The following is a 13,979-nucleotide window of genomic DNA, read 5'->3' as shown; positions in this document are numbered from 1 at the left end:
GCCCTCCAGGTCTTAAAGGCGTATGTCTCCAATATGGCTGTATCCCTGAACACACAGAAATCTACTAGCTTCTAACATCACGCTCTGCTATGGCTTAATAGTCTGACAGGCAACTTTATTTATTAAATAAAATAAAATACATCAGTACAAATAAATATCACCATACCACCAGTTCTGGGGACAGGCAGAGCACATTTACACCATAACACACAGGACTTAGACAGCCAACAAAAAAACAGCAGCTCTGCTGCACATCTTGCTCCCTTCACTGTGGAAGAGTGCTCCTTCACAGAGATACCTGAGGGGCGTGAGCTGTTCTATCCCATACTTAAAACATACGCCACATGCACATAATGGAGGCTAGATTGACAGAAACTGATGGTTTAACCACGTGAGTCCCGGGAATTGAACTCACTCGGGTCATTCGGCTTGGCGGCAGGTGCCTTCACCTCCTGAGTCGCTTCACTCACCCCTCCCCCACATCTTACTGGCTTCTGTTTCATCAACATCAGAAAAAGACTTTCAGATTAGAACACAGTTAACCAGAGAGACCAAGGGGTAGAGGAGAGTTTGCTCAGAAATCGGGGGAGTGCAGAGAGGTGGGCATAAAACCTTCCTTGGAGATAACTCCCAGCCAGGGCAAAAGTCAAGCAGGCCAGTTCATGAAAAATAGGACAATCTGAAACTACCTTGTGATCACAGCAAATGATTCTGTGGCGGCCAGAACAACTGGCCGCCATGCAAAGTACCTAATGTTTGCTGCCCTGTCCTCTTCCTCCCTTGGAGACCATGACTCACTTTACCCACATTTTTTTTATTTTTTATTTTAGAATACAGACTTATAAGGGGCAATTTCTGGTTTGTGAGGATCTTGCCAAGGCTTCTTGTGTCTCTGGAGTCTTTGTGTGTACCATCACCATGGTTATTACTGTGGGCACGGCCCAGGGTAAGCTATCAGAGTATAAATGCTCCAGGAAGGGATTCAGATTGACGAACCGACTCAAAGCTTGCTTGGCGGGGAGAATCAGGAGAGGTTAGTGCTGGAGGTGGCCATGGAACGGGTGGCAGCGGCTGTGTCTCTAGCCCAGACTGGCCTTGAACTGTGCAGCCAAGCATGACCTTGAGCTTCTAACCCTCCTCTTCTGGGTGCTAGGATGACAAGAATGAGCCACCACGCTGAGTTACATGGTGCTGGGAATCAGATCTTGGGCTAGGGGAGCTCTCCACCCACCCATTTCCGCCCATCAATTTTAACTTTTGAAAGTGACCCTTTTGGGGATACCATTGGAATTTCTGTGCTGTATGTACAGGACCTAGTACTAGAAGGGCCCCAGGCTCAGGGCAAGCACATCTGGAATGAACACATGCCACCCAAACCTCTGGAATTCAGTTTTTCCTGTGTAGTAAGAACTTTAATTGCAATGTGCGAGGCTGCTCTGGGCTGCTCACTAGTGGGAACTGAGGCGGCACATTCTGTGCCCCTGGATTTCCCTGTGTCGGTAACAGTGACCATGACCGTGGAAGTTGACAAATTCTCTAGTCCTCGTTTGCAGTGGTTGATGTGGGAAGCAGGTGGAGGGCCTGTTTTCACCAGTGGAGAGCAGCAGTTCTTGGTTGTGAGGCAGCTTCCTGTGTCAGGACCATCTAGCCCTTCTCTGCAAGGCTGGGTGCTATGGTTTGCTTTTCAGTTTCTAGGCAACATGGCCAGCTTCCCTGGGCCTCGCTGATGGCCTTTGCCCCTCTGCAGCCCTAGCTCCAGGTGGTTGGTGATGGGGAGCTTTTGTGAACAGACAACTGGTTCCAGCCCTGTGGAGAAGTGAGCACTGTGGCCTCCTCTGACTGCCTCAGCTCACTGTCTCCACAGGTTCTACTGTGTGACCTGTAAGAACCAAGGTCTGGACTGACACAGGTCAGGGGTCAGCATTTGCCTTGCTGAGTGAAGCCCTAGCTTGGTTCATTGCCCAGTGCCACAAGACAGAAGAGCCAGCTGGAGAGCCAGAGGCCTCCAGCCATTCCCTTTGGGGAATTGGGAAATTGAGACTAGGAAGAACAAAACAAGTTAATCCTTCTGAGATTTATTTTAGCCCCCTGATGAAATGTGAACTCCTTTATGAATCAGTCACCAGTCTGTCCTCAGTGGTATCAAAGCGAAGAACATTGGGAGACAGTGTGAAGGGTTGTTAAATTTCAGATGGGTGATTGGCTCCCAGTGACCTCTGAGGTCCATGTTCACCCTGAAGCCTTAGGATGCCATGATTCACTGTGACTGCCTTTCACACACACAGATTGTCCTGTCTTTCAGAACTGGCCCCGTGAAGGGAACAGGTGAGGACAGGTCTTCCTTGACTCAACTCTCAGATTCTGACCTTGGTTCCTTCTCGGCCCTGCTACCTCTCTGGGCCTCTGTTTCTTTGTGTGTAATTAGAAAGATGAGAATATTCCTCAGTTTCCTTCCTGCTCTCACACGTTTGATGTCCTTAGACCAAATCTCTTGTTGGGCCAGTGCTCAGACTGCTTCAGAGCCGAGGATTTTGTTACTTTGTTTTTTGCCACCGTGCTGGGAGTCGAACCTAGGACCTGATACCATTCTAGACTAACACTCAACACTGAGCAGCTGTATCCTAGTCCTCTTCTTAAATTTTATTTTGTGGTGGTCCTGGTAAGTTGCCAGGCTGGCTTTGGACTCGCCTTGTAGCTCAGGTAGGTTTCAGCTTCCGGAGTAGCTAGGATTACAGGCCTGTGCCACCAGGCCCAGCTACAGCCCAGTCTTGCTTTTCCCTAAATCTCTGTCCCAGGCTGCAAGCCCCTGACTCCCAGCCATTTATAACTCCAGCTCCAGGGGACCTGATAGCCTCTTCTGGTCTCTGTGGATACATGCATTCACATGCATTGTGCCCCTCCCCATAAATACCCAATTAAAAGTAATAAAAACAATATTAAAAAATAAGAATGCAAGAGGGCTCGGACTGTAGCTCAGTGTAGATCAGTTATGGGGAACTACTTGAGCACAGCCCTGATGGGGACCTTTTGGCTGGAGAGGGGCTTCGGATGAGATGATGTGAGTGGCAGTCTGTCATTAGCCTTGCAGAGGACTTCCCTGTGCACTCCAAGGCTTCCCTCACTTAGCCCTTGTGGAGCCTGTGAGGTACAAGCACTCTCCTGCCCGTTGACAGAGCACATTGAGGCTTGGGCCAGTGAAGGAAGCAGCGGCATCAGGATCCAGCCCCAGAGTCCTCATGTGCTTGCTAACTGCGCCTAACTCCGAACCCTGCTCATAGCTCTTCCCAGAGTCTGTGGAAGTGAGAGAAGGTCACTGTGGCCTGGACCCTGTCTTGGTATATCTAACCCTTGCCTTCAGCATCCTTTACAGAAGCACTCAGTGTCAGCTCATAAGATGAGTCACTTCTTCAGTATTAATCGAAAGCATTTTCACTTGCTTTTTAGTATGTAATTATACATTAAAAACTCCTTAGCCGTCGTTATTACTAAATCAGCTTTACGGCATAATAGACTAACAGAGGTCCTTCCGCACAGCCCCGCCGCTGTGCGTGACTTCTGTGCTCTTACTTGTCCGTCCGTCCGTCCGTGTCCCGTGTCGTCCCCCCCACCCCAGCTGAGGACCGAACCCAGGGCCTTGTGCTTGCTAGGCAAGCGCTCTACCACTGAGCTAAATCCCCAACCCCATCGCTCCTTCCCTTTCACACTCTTTATGTGGTAGTTGTGCTGTGGGGAGGCCAGAAGGGATGTGCTTCGCGTTGCCTCCTCTTCTCGTGTGGCCTCCTGGTGGCAGTGTGCTTTCCAGAACCAGCAGCAGGTGTTGTGTTGAGAACAGTATTGTTGGTGAGAGCAGGCCGCGTGCGCAATGAGGCCTCTAGTCCGGGCTCTATCCTTGGTTTGCTGTCATACGGCCTCTCTGAGCTTTGTTCCCTCAGCTGTAAAGCTGGATTCTGCTTTTTATCACCAGGTGTCAAAAGATCCAAATAAGGTAACAGATCTGGGCTGCCTGTAAATCTATAGGGTACTGCTTGTGGAGTCATCTCTAGGGCCTGCTAGACCCCCTGATAGTTCTGAATCTCCTGGCCTTCCCTATGAAATATCCCCGAGTCTCTAGCGGGTGGTAAGTGCTGTCCTCTGCTCCCTCTGGCCCTGCTGTTCTGTTCTCTGCTTCTGGTCTAGAGTCCAGCAGATATCTCTCAGAGAAGGGCCCTGGGCCTTGCCTGAGATTCCCATCTCTGTGTTCGCTGTCATCTCTGCTGTTCTGAACAGCTGGTCTTGCTTCTGGAGAGTGCAGCGCCTTCCTGTGTGGAGGACAGGCCTCTCCTCCCCCTTCCCCAAGCTGCACAATGCTGTGGACTCTGTTCCCAACATGTCCCCTCGTCCTCGCCCATTCTACCCTATACAACTCTACTTTCCAAAATGTCCCTGCACCTGCTTGTATCCCTCCTTCCCAGCTGCCCCCAGGTGGGTTCACGCTTTAACCTGCCCTGGTGGTCACAATGCTCCCTCAATAGTGACAAGATGAAGAGCAGGCCTTTGGCCTAACATTCTTTCTGCCTGAGACCCAGACAGGCATCCACTGGCCAGGGCCAGACTACAGCAGGCCTCAGCGCAGAGCTTGGTCTCTGGACTTGCCACGCAGGGCTCCTGGGCCTTGTTTTGAAATGTTTGGAAACCTGTCCTGGCCTCCTTCCATCTGGCAGGCAAGAGGGTTCGTCAGGGATGGTGCAGTTCCCTGGTTGGTCCGTCATTTACTGGAATAGCTTACCTACTGGACAGGAAGGAGATGATCAAGTGTAAATAGATTCTGGCTTAGTCAGCGATGACTTCCCTGTTCTTGACAAAGAGTGGAGCTCACACACCCAGCCCAGTACTGCTCACCTGCCCAGCTGCAGGGTGGGTGGAGAGGTAGGGAGGCTGGGTTTCCATGGTGATGGACCCCCAGAGTTGTTTCCTCTGCTCTCTCCCACACCAGCCTTTCCCCTAGAACGCCTGACTCTTAAGTACATCCAGGTTTTGCAGGAAAGATGCAGCAAGCCCAGAACAGAGCCAGATGTATAGATTTCTAACTCCAACCTCTGGAGGTCAGGACAGAAGAATCACAAGTCTGAGCTCAGCCTTGGTTTTCTGTGGGCAGTAAGTTCCTGCCTGCAAGCACACGCTCACCTTTAGTATAACACAGGTCAGAAATGACATTGGAGAGAGAATCTGTCTGGTCTCGGAAGGACACAGTGGGTGAAAGCCAGGGTGGGAGCTGGGCCACACTGGTGCTGGGGGAGCCCCGGTCTCTGGGCTCTGCTGGCATCCTGGCTGACGTTTTATCTGTCCTTTTCTCTGCTTGATTTTAACTCAGTACTTAGCATGATGGAGCGATCTCTTTTTTATCTTCTTTGTTCATAGACATAGGCACCTCAAGGGTGGAGCTATCTGTTTCCTGTTGGAACCTCAGTACCAGTGCAGTGTAGGACACCAAGTAGGTGCTTGGTGTGTACTGGTTGAATGAGTGAGTGTGTTAATTTACCTACAGGACCTAGGGCTGGTCTACAGAGTGCCGGGTGCCCCTCAGGCTGAGAGATCTGTCTTCTTCCGAGGAGCGCTGAGCCTACCAAGTCTGCGTTTCAGACCTTGCTAAACACAGGGCTGGGGGTGGCTTCAGCTCTGGGTGGGAGGTGAGCGGAGCCCCTTGGTGCCTCCTGGCCAGTTCTGGTCTTGTATCCGGCAGACTGTACCAGGTCTGAATATACTTCTTCTCCCTCTCGGAAACTCCCTGAGCTGAAAGCTCCTTGGAGGAAGGTGCTAATCTAAACTGTCTTCATTTCTCATCTGAATTGGGTAAACAGTCACTAATTAAATGAATGGAGCCGGGTGGTGGTGGCACACACCTTTAATCTCAGCACTTGGGAGGCAGAGACAGGCTGATCTCTTGAGTTCAAGGCCAGCCTGGTCTACAAAATGAGTTCAGGACAACACAGAGAAACCCGTCTTTGAGGTAGGGGTTGTTTAAAAAAAAGAGAGAGAAGGATAGAATGTTGGAGAATAAATGAAAGAACAGGAAACAAAAACTCCCTGAGAACAACTTTTCCCGTTTGGTAAAGACTTAATTGTCCTTAACCACAGGGCCTCAGTGAAGGCACAGTACATTAATTAGTAAGTGGATGGGGGTTTCAAATACTGCTGTGTGCTTGCATTATCGGTGAGCAAAGCTCCTGTTCTCAAGGCGCTTGGAGTCAGGTCAGGACCAAGGGAGGGCAGTGTCACCTGGCCATGGTCCCCGAGACCTGGACCTCAGGGTCTGTCTTAACTAAGAGCAGAATGGAGACTTCTCCTTTTCTCACATAGGCTCAGGAACTCCGTTCCATTGCAGCCCGGGTCCTGCTATCCTGGGCACACCCTGCAGGGACGAGACATAATTCGGAAGTTGTTCAGGATGATGTGTCTGCCTGGGTATGGGGTGGGTTAGAGCAGCAAGGAACAGGGGCTGACAGACTGGTTCTGTGGCTGTGGCCAAGACATTCACGTATCTAGGTCAGAGAGTCGAGGCCCGGCAATGGCTGGGCGGGTCGGTGCAGTGCATGAGGAGGGGCCAGCAGGAGCCGGATGCCTAAAGTGGGGTCCTCGATGAGTAGGAGGATGGGAGCAACAGTTACCTGTCAGGGATGTCCTGGCTACGGAGGAGGGAGGGAGGAGGGAGGCTCCCGGCAGGAGTCATTGAGTTCAGATGTGGATGCCTTTGGGGCTGCAGAGACCAGATCATGTTGGTGTCTTGGAGCAGGAGCTGGGGTCAGTTCAGGGCAGGTCCCAGGGTGCCCCAGAAGCCTCGGCCAAGAGAGAGAGGATTGTTTCTGGTTTGAGGCGAGGAGGTGGTCCGCAGGGCTCACCAAGGACGCCACTGTCTGCTTCTGTCCCCCCAAAGCCTGAAGGAGGGTTTGGTGACTGCTCTGAACCCTGTCATTTGACTAATTATTGCCCCCTTCTCCTCCTAAGTAGGGCTCAAGTGGCCTTTCTGGAAACTTAGAGGTGACAGGTCTGTATTTAATGGGTGCCCTTTGTAGATTTAGCCTGGAACCTCCCTAGGGCCCTGGAAGGAAGCTGGGGGATTATTTCTGTTTTATAGATGAGAAAGCTGGGTGTCTGGAGAGCTCTGCCCCTCCAGGCCTCTCTCTCATGGAGGGCTCTCTTGTGTGGTGATGCCAATGGCGGTGGGTGCTGAGGGTGGCAAGTGTGGCTTCTTGATACTCTGGCACTGCGGGTACCTCAGGTTCCGGCTTCCCCTCCGCTGTGCTTCTCTGTGGCACACTGCCTCTGGACCTTTCTGAAGCAGCAGCCTGAACATGAGCACGGAAAATGAAGCTTCTTTTTCTTTGACCTCCCTGACCGCTTGTTGCCTCAGGTATTTGAATGCTGAGAAGGAGCCTACTCGCAGTGGGTTGCATTGCTAATGTTGTTTGTTTGAAATATGTGTATATGACACTAGAAAGTAGGCATGTTTGTGCCACACGTATGGCGGTCAGAGGGCAACTTTGGAGTCATTTCTCACATTCTACCTTTACGTGGGTTCTGAGGATTGAATTCAAGTTGACAGCCTTGTATAGCCAAGTGCTTTATATACTGAGTCATCTCACAGCATCTCCCCCCTGTTAAGAATCTGGCTCGCCTCTTGAGGCCGCCCTGCACCCTGATGCAGAAGCCTCTTCTTAGGGAAACTCCACCCTTCCTCTCCCTCCCTCCATTACCAGGAGGTGTGCACCCTTGACCCTTCTCTCTCTCTCTCTTCTCTCCTATCGTCTCTTTGTCTCTCCATTATAATACACCATTTCCGTGCAGATGCGGCCTCTGGGTTGTGAATGTCCACCTACCGCCATGTCCGCATGGAGTGGGTCGCCCGCCACTGCATCTGCCCAGCATGCCAGCATGGTTCCCTGCACGAGTGGGGCACCCCGGTCTGGCCAGCTGGGGGTTTCCCACATGTATGTAATGATTCATAACACCCCCCATTGCAGGTTTCAATGGCACTTAAATATGTGCACACACATGTGAATGCATACAAGGCCTGAGGTTGATCCTGGGAATTGTCCTCAGATTACTCTGCCCTTTACTCAGTGAAGTGGGATCTTAGTCAAATCCAGAGTTTGTCGATACGACTGGCCAGTCTCAATATGGCCATTTTTGCTAGCCAGCTTGCTCTGGGGAATACTGTCTGCCCCTCCTGAGGCTAAAAGCACAGACCAGCCACCACGCACACTCAGCATTTACATTCGGGGATCTGAACTTCAGCCATCACGCTTGAGACAGCAAGCACTTTAACCCTGAGCCATTTCCCCAGCCCCACACCCCATTCTGTGCCACACTGGAGGTAAGATCCGGGAAGTGGGCAGAACTGAGATCACTGTCCCTCCGCCTGGCAGCATCAGGGTTTGAGATACTGACGAGGCTTTCCTGTGACAAATGACTCCTGGTCAAAAGCGGCTGGTTTATGTGGACTTCATGGGAATGATGAGGAAGTCCTGGGAGGAGGCCTCGTGGTCTCCCAGCCCCTCACCTCTGCCACTGTCTACTTGGATTTCCCTGGAGCTGGCTTGTGGCTCTGGAGGGCCCTCTGTTCTACCAGATCTTAGTACATACATGGGGACTGCCACGTATGCCTTCATGTCCCCAAGTTCCCAGCCATGCGTCCCCTCCATGAAGCCACCCTGTCTCGTTTCCCAGTCCTTGGTAAGCCCTACCCTCTCGCCCTAGCCATGGGCCTGGGTCTTCATCATCCTCATATGAACAGTCTCACACTTTCTGGCCTTTACAAGCACCTCCCATATGAGACTCAGCACATTGGGGGCTGGGGAGAATCTGCTGCCTCAGCAGATGTGCAGATACCTGTCTTGGCCCCTCACTCTGGACATGCGTTGGGGGTGGCATTCCTGGCTCAGCTAGCTTAGGCTCACTGTCCCTTGAAGCCCCCCACCCGCCAAACTGCAGCTTTCCGTAGACTCCCACGGTCTTTGAAGTCCGATGACGGCTCTGTTACAGCTCCTGCTCTGTGTACTCACCGAGTTAACCTGTGCCTTCCCTCCTCTGCCCCCCCACCCCGCCCCCCAAGGCCAAGCTGTTTATCTTTTGAGAGCCAGGAGTAGAGACTGCTGTGGCTGCTGGAGTCCAGGGGTTGTGCAGAAGCAAGTCAGTGGCACCACAGTGTGCTGAGGAAAGCGTGTGGTCAGGGAGTTAGGGGGTGACGGGCTGGGCCGCTGTGAAGTCAGCCTAAGTGGACCCTTGGGGCCAGCCCCTTTCCTCCCCGTTTAAAAAAAAAAGCTGCTGACAGGCAGAGGGATCTACTTAGTGCCAGGCTCACCATCCTGCAGGGCTGGTAGACACCAGAGTGCCCTTGTCACCCTTGCCCCCACATCTCACACACACACACACACACACACACACACACACACACACACACACACACACGCACGCACGCCTGACAGGTGCCTGTCTTGTGTGTAGTACTCGGGATTGAACTCAAAGCCACACGCTTGTCAGGCAGAGCACTGTACCACTGAGCTGTATCCCACCCGTTTTTTAAATTTTGAGAAAGCGTCTCACTACATTATCCTGGTTAGCCTTGAAGGGTCCCCTTCCTGAGCCTCGAAGCATCTGGCTCCCAGACTTGTGCACCAGGCTTGCCGCCTCTTCTGTTTCTGTCCCATTTCCCGTTCACTACTTAGGTGCTTCTCCCAAGAGTCTGCTGAAAGGCTTCCAGTGTTGCCTGGGAACCTAGAGCTGCTGTTGGGACAGGACAGTGGGACGGTGTCAGAGTAAAGTGAGCCTGCAGCTCCTGGCCTGCCCGTCCATCAGTGGGTGAGTGACCTGGAGTTGTATATAGTATGCACATAGACTTCTACCTTGTTTAAATGGGGCCTGCAGGACCGGTTGCGGTCCCTTCTATTCACTGGTAGACGCTAGTTGCCTACAGCAGACTTTTTCCTCTGATGGCGGGTGAGAAATATGTTGGACTCAGAGGCAAATGATACGCTGGCCAGAGTTGGAAGAGTTGCCAGAGGGTCTGTCCTGCGAAGCAACCCCAGAAGCCCTCATGTTTGGCTGTGAGACTTGAATCGTATGCAGTGTCTGTCTGCCCAAGACAGTTGCTTGGCCCCACCCTCATCCCCAGCACACCTCAGGCCGCCACACCAGCGCAAACGAAGTGGTGTGGCTTCTTACTCTCATCATGTATGCCCAGATGTTGAGAGGAAGGGTCTTACATTATTATAGATTCGGCCTGTTTGCTCCCCAGCCTTGCGGCTCCTTTTCATCTGGACTCAGACTCCCTGTGCTCCTGAGCCTCCAGGGCTTGGGAAGCTCTTGGCTGCCTTATGGCCCCCACCCCGCGCTCTGGCTCAATTCCAGGACCTTGGAGGAAGTATATGATGTCTCACCTTTAAAATCTGGAGCCCTTGTTATTTCTGCTCTGGGGGACTTGGTACAGCACCCTGGAGCCATGGGGACCTGGCCCTGGGACTACAGTCCGGTTCAGCCCACTTGGACCTGAGCTGCCGGATGTTATGGCAGCTGCTCCTTGTCTTGTGGAGCTCTTCCTTCCCAGTGAGCACATCGGAGCTGACTAGTCTGGGACCCTTGTTGGCTGACCCCATGTTTCCAGGGTGAACACAAAAGGCAGGAACGTCCCACTATGCCCCACTGGTGGAGATGTTGTCCCGGGCCAGGCTGCAAGGCTTGCCTGTGCACTTTGATAATTGTAACCCCAGGCCTCCACGGCCGAGGTCTCTTGGTGTCTGGGAACTTGTTACCTGTGAATGGCAGGTGGCTTCTCTATGCTGTGTGTGTGTGTGTGTGTGTGTGTGTGTGTGTGTGTGTGTGTGTGTGTGTGTGTCCCGGTCTTTTACTGATTGGTACCCTTAGGTGTCACCTCTGTCCGGTGTGGTAGGTGGTGGAACAAGTCCTCCTTGTGCCTTATGGGGCCAGCCAGAGCCCCACCCAGCCCCAGTTCTACAGCCAGGGATTCTTTTCCTCTCCTAGGTTAAGGGTCTGAGGGAAACTGCTTATTTCAGGAAGTCTGTGGTTTTGGGAAAACCCCTCAAATTGACCTTTCTCTAATTTCCTCCAGGAGGAAGCACCCAGTTCTTTGAGGGATGGGGTAATCCTTTTCTTTTACTGACTACAGAACACTTTTAAGACATTATCTTATTTTGTTCTTAAAACAGCCCTGAAGGCATCCCTTGCTATTCTCCTTTCTAAGAAAGGAGTTGAACCCCAAAGCGTCCAGACGCGAGCAGGAACCTGAACAAGGGTTTCTCTGCTGTATCATCTCAATTCCTGTGGCTTTCCCTGAGAGCCTGAGAGAGAGAGAGAGAAGGAGAGCCTGTATTCAGGCAGGTCCTGTGTTGAGGGTCTCTTGTCCTCAACTCCTGTCCTCCAGAACTTGAGGCTGTGGGGGAGACAGATGGTTTTCTATTCTTTGTCTCCTCAGAAGTAAGTATGGACAGGCAAAGCGAAGCCTGGAATCAGCAAGCTGGGCCCAGTGTGCAGGCCCAGGAATATGTGGCTTTCACTGGAGTTAATAGACCCCCCACACACACTATCGGGACTGCAGAGGACCCAGCTCAGGAGCATGCAGCCCAGCCCACATGAGTGAATTCGTAAGTGAGAGCATTCAAAGGACAGAAGCCACCGCACAGAGCAGCCAGGCTCTCCAGGCCCAGACCCTGCATGCCTGTGCACTCGGGGAGGGGGGCATAGTCGTGTCTGGAAAGAGCCCTGGCTTTGACACTAGACACAGGGCTGTAATTACCGTCTTTAATTCCCCGATGCTGCTGTGCCAGGGAGACAGGCTTGGCAGTCACCTCTCCTGACAGGGTGGCTCCAGCTCCTGCGTGTGCGCTGACACCCACACACATGCTCACTTGAGGGTTCGCTGGTGTAAAAAGGGCCGTTCCGAGTTGCCCTCCCAAGGGCTTCTGCCTTCCTTGGAGAAAGGGCTGAGCCACAGAAGCTAAGCAGGTGCGTTTTTGCTGCTGCTGCTGCTGCTGCTGATGTGGAATGCTAGCTAGCGCACCTCTGAGCTGATTCAGTCTAAGAAGCTGAGAAAAGAACGAGCTTTTTCCTGATACTTGGAGGGAGAGAGGGAGGGAGGGAGGGAGGGAGGGAGGGAGGGAGGAAGGGAGGAAGGAGAAGAGCAGAAAAAAGAAAAGAAACAGGGAGGTGGGCAGGAAGCCCCTCAGTGTTTCCATGGGAACACAGCCCAGTTCTTAGACTTTCTTATCACTACATGGACACTGTCCCTCCATCTAGGTAGGGCTTGAAGGCTCAGAGAAGCTAAAGAACTTTCTGGAAGTCACACAGGAAAATGAAACTGGAGCCCAGCCCAGGCCATAAGCAAGACTACTGCAGTCGAGGCTGGGCTGGGTGAGTGGTTTCCTGAGCTCTTCTTGTGGCAGGTAAAACCCCTGAGCCCCAAGCTGCTGAGGGCCAGATGCCAAGTATGTTCTAGAGTTGTGAGGAGGAGCATTCCACAAAGACTTTGTAGGCTTACGACTGCTGCATGCTGTGGAAGACCGCCCAGGTTCTGTGCCCATCACTCCAGGTCATATTGAGGGGTAAGCCACCCTGAAGTCACACACACAGGTCTTTCCCATGTCTGTTTGAAAAAGCAAGGTGGTCTCGGGTGGTATTGATAATGCATAGTCTAAGGCCTTGACCCTCACAGACCCCTATTGGAGCCCAGGAATCTGCATTGTATAGTGCTTGGCTCTAGTTCTCAGACCAGAATTCCACGTTTAGAGGGTCTCCTGAAACATCTCAGGTTCTGCTGTGGTCTACCAGAACTTGAGTTCTTCTCCCTGACTTCTCCTCGTCTTCCTTTCTGTTTTTCTGTCTATTGCAGGTGGGGGTATGTGTCTGTTTTAATGTCTCCTTGCCTTCCTGATGCCAGTGCTGAGGATCTAGTCCGGCTGAAAGAACAGTGGATGCCACCTACTAGAGCATGGCGATGCCAGCCATGCGTGAGCCTCACAGGGTTATGGTTCTGATGGGGAGAGAGCAGGGCCACAGGTGACTGGGGGTGAGTTAGGAGTGGAGGACAGGAGCGTCAGTCCCACCCCTTGTCCTGGTCTGATGTGTACAATGCATTGCTTGTCTTGGGGTCTCCCCAGTCTAAGCTCCGACCTGACCTGAGGGAACTTCACTGTCAGGAGACTCTGGCGCTGGTGGTGGCAGTATGACACCCTAGACGACACACTAGATGCATGCAGACCCTGCCAGGCTCAGAAACGCCTGGCATCTCCAAACATCACCTTCTTCCTGGTTGGTGACCTCCATGTAACGTGTTGTCTTGGTGTCAGCGGCTTCCCCTCAGCCCCTCTGAAACCAGCTTGTGAACAGCTTGTCAACATTTGCTTCCCTGGGGGATGTTTTTCAGTGGAAGCCTGCTTCCAAATGGAGCCTAATTTAACCATGCCTACCTTTTTTTTTTTTTTAAATTGTTTTCCCCCTTTTGAAACTGAGTTTCATTACTTAGCCCTGGCTAGCCTGGAACTCACAGAGATCTGTCTGCCTCGGCCTTCCCAGTGTTGAAATTAAAGACATAGACCATGCCCAGCTTCTTTAAAAATGTTTCTTAGTTGTACTTGATTGCACACACATGCACAGCATCAGAGAGAGGTAAAAGGTGAAGCTGTTGGGGTCAGGCTGCCCTGCACTGTCTCCCAGGTCCGGGAGAGCTCTTGGGAAAGGAGGGAGTGAGAGCTGAGTAGCCTGACTCAGATTGTTAGCCTGGCTTCCAGTTTCTTCTCTTCGCTGTCCTCTGATGAGTTTCCCAGGTCGGGCTGATCTCATGGATCATGTTACTCACTTGCCAGAAACCTTTGCTTTGTCCCACGGAGCCACAGACTTCCAGGTCTTCCTCCAGCCGTGCCCCCCCATCCTCCGCCACACTTCCCCACCCAGACTCTGCTCTGCCTCGCTCAGAGCTCCTCCAGCAGCACAGC

The 13,979-nt window shown here is 52.3% G+C and overlaps 1 protein-coding gene across 1 annotated transcript in view; it reads left to right on the top strand.

The window, feature by feature from the left end:
• Positions 1–13,979, top strand: part of Shb (SH2 domain containing adaptor protein B) — a 118,316-nt gene that overhangs the window by 48,065 nt on the left and 56,272 nt on the right. The gene's annotated exons all lie outside the window — the stretch shown is intronic.

The sequence above is a fragment of the Peromyscus leucopus genome, chromosome 2 (assembly GCF_004664715.2).
Source record: "Peromyscus leucopus breed LL Stock chromosome 2, UCI_PerLeu_2.1, whole genome shotgun sequence".
NCBI classification, from domain to species: Eukaryota; Metazoa; Chordata; class Mammalia; order Rodentia; family Cricetidae; genus Peromyscus; species Peromyscus leucopus.
This window is presented reverse-complemented; position numbering and strand designations above follow the sequence as displayed.